Source organism: Gossypium arboreum, chromosome 13 (assembly GCF_025698485.1).
Source record: "Gossypium arboreum isolate Shixiya-1 chromosome 13, ASM2569848v2, whole genome shotgun sequence".
Lineage (NCBI taxonomy): Eukaryota > Viridiplantae > Streptophyta > Magnoliopsida > Malvales > Malvaceae > Gossypium > Gossypium arboreum.
This window is the reverse complement of record NC_069082.1, coordinates 103032718-103035457: the sequence shown is the minus strand read 5'-3', so window position 1 is coordinate 103035457 and position 2740 is coordinate 103032718. Positions and strand designations below refer to the sequence as shown.

Here is a 2740-nt window from a genome sequence, read left to right as displayed (position 1 = left end):
ATTTATCAATTTTAACTAGCACATCTTCAATAATACCTCTAGGGAATCTTATAGTTTTATCTGCTAATTGAATGCTCATCCTAGTCTGTTTGGGTTTCTCGAGACCTAGTTCCTTAAACATTTTGTAAGGCATGACGTTGATACTAGCCTCTAGATCAGCTACTGCATGATTAACATCTAAACTACCAATTAAGCAAGGAATAGTAAAGCTCCCTGGGTTATTTAGTTTTTTGGGTAGTTTATTTTGGAGAATGTCCGAGCAAACTGCGTTCAGCTCCACATGCGACGCCTCGTCCAACTTTCGCTTATTTGCTAAAAGCTCCTTTAAAAATTTCATTGCGTTTGAAATCTGCGATAGAGCTTCAATAAATGATAGAGCTCCTTCGTCATCTTGAATATTAATTGCGTTGAGTTGTTCCCTTGGGTTAGGTTCGGTATTACTTGGAAAACTACCTTGTGGTCATGCGGAGATTAGTTTGGAAAGCTAGCCTATTTGAGTTTCGAGCCCTTGGATCGACGCTTGTTGATTCTTAAGTGCTGTCTCGGTGTTCTAAAAATGGGTTTCTAACACTGCTATGAACTTTGAGATCATCTCTTCAAGGTTTGGCTTCTTTTCCTATTGGTAGGGTGGTTGTTGGTAGCCCGGAGGATGTTGAGGTCTTTGATTTCCTTGGCAGCCCCACGAAAAATTGGGATGGTTCCTCCCACCTGCATTATAAGTGTTACTATATGGATTATTTTGAGGTTGAGGATTATTACCCATGTAATTTAATTGCTTGTTATCCATGTTGTGGCCATAAGGTTGGTATTCTGAATGGTTTGTTCCCTTGCTTCGCTTTGCATTACTGGGTGAACCTGTGAAGAACTAAGAAAACCATAAATCATTTTATTTAAGAGTTCTACCTAATTAGAGAGCATGGTGACCGAATCGACGTTATAAATGCCGACTATTTTAGTTGGCTTTGTCCTCATGACTTGCCACTGATAGTTATTCAGTGACATCTCCTCTATAAACTCATAGGCATCTTTTGGTGTTTTATTATTGATGCTTCTGCCCGCCGCTACGTCAACCATTTGTCGGGTCGAAGGATTCAGACCATTGTCAAATGTTTGTACTTGGAGCCAAAGCAGTAACCCATGGTGAGGGCACCTTCTCAGAAGGTCCTTGTATCTCTCCCATGCATCGTAGAGTGTTTCTAAATCCATCTGCATAAAAGAAGAGATATCATTACGTAATTTAGCCGTTTTAGCCGGCAGAAAATATTTTAGTAAAAATTTTTCGGTCATTTGTTTCCAAGTAGTAATTGACCCTCGTGGTAACGAGTTCAACCAATGTTTAGCTTTGTTCCTCAATGAAAAGGGAAACAACCGAAGACGTATGGCATCATTAGAAATACCATTAATTTTAAATGTATCTTATAGTTCTAAGAAGTTGGCTAAATGAGCGTTGGGATCCTCATCCTGCAAACCATCAAACTGAACAAATTACTGTATCATTTGAATAGTGTTAGGTTTTAATTTAAAAGTATTTGCAGCTACAGTAGGTCTAACTATGCTAGATTCAGTTCCTGTTAAAGAGGGTTTAGCATAATCATACATAGTGCGTGGAGGAGGATTTTGATTAATCGCAATTGCAAGAATTAGCTGATTGCTTTAGTTTTCAGCCATCTCTTCGGTTGGGGGTTGAGTATCATCTTCTTGCTCGTTCTCCGTGCATCTTAAGTTGCGCCTTATATCTCTTTGGTTTGTACGAACTGTACGATCGATTTCTTCGTTAAAAAGTAATGGTACCGGCGGGTTTCTTCTAGTCATAAACTATAAAAACCTGCCAAGAGAAAGAAAAAGTAAGTTAATAAATAATAAAATTAAATTAAATTTCAAGAAAAATAAATGGCTAAAGTAACAAAATTTGAGCGTTCCTAATATTTCAATTCCCCGGCAACGGCGCCAAAAACTTGATCGCGTTATTTTGTGATAGGCTTTAAATATTTATAATTACTCATTCTTAAACTAACTATTATCGCGATGTAGGCAAGTGCACCTATCAAATAGTAGTATAGTTTTAGCAAGACCGGATTGTCGAACCCAAAGGAACTAAAAGTACTAGTAATGACTGTCTTTTTATTATCTAGCCTAAGAATAAAGAGGTTTTGTTTTAATTAACTAGTTATCTAAACTAAGAACACACAGAGAAAAGAATTGGGGAATTGCTTTTGGGAAAAATCGATTGACTTAAGACAGTATCTAAGGAAAAATCCACCTAGACTTTACTTGTTATTCTGGCTCCGAATCAAACGATTTATTCATTCAACTTGTTCCGTAGAGATCCCTAAGTTATGTTATTATCCCTAATCAAGACTAATAACGTCTAATCCTTAGATTGAATAACCGAGAATTTTATCTAATTAACACTCTAGGGTTGCATTAACTCGATCTATGGATCCCCTTATTAGGTTTCACCCTAATCCGACAAAATCTTGTCACCCTATGTCTAGGCGCGCAATCAACTCCGCTTAATTATGACAAATGTACTATTATACAGGGTCTATTCCTCCTCTGAATAAGAGCATGTCTTGAATCAGTATCCTGAGATATCAAAACAAGAATGAAGAACATATAATTAAGAACAAATTAAATATTTATCATACGATTCAGAAAATAATAACAAGATTCGTCTTAGGTTTCACTTCCCTTAGTTAATTAGGGGTTTTAGTTCATAACTAAATAAAAAAACATCTCA

General features: G+C 36.7%; 1 non-coding gene across 1 annotated transcript; it reads left to right on the top strand.

Moving 5' to 3' along the window:
* Positions 1–1132: 1132 nt before the first annotated feature.
* On the top strand, positions 1133–1239 carry LOC128287529 (small nucleolar RNA R71). Its single transcript, XR_008278229.1, has one exon. It is a non-coding gene; the product is annotated as a small nucleolar RNA R71 (small nucleolar RNA).
* Positions 1240–2740: the final 1501 nt, after the last annotated feature.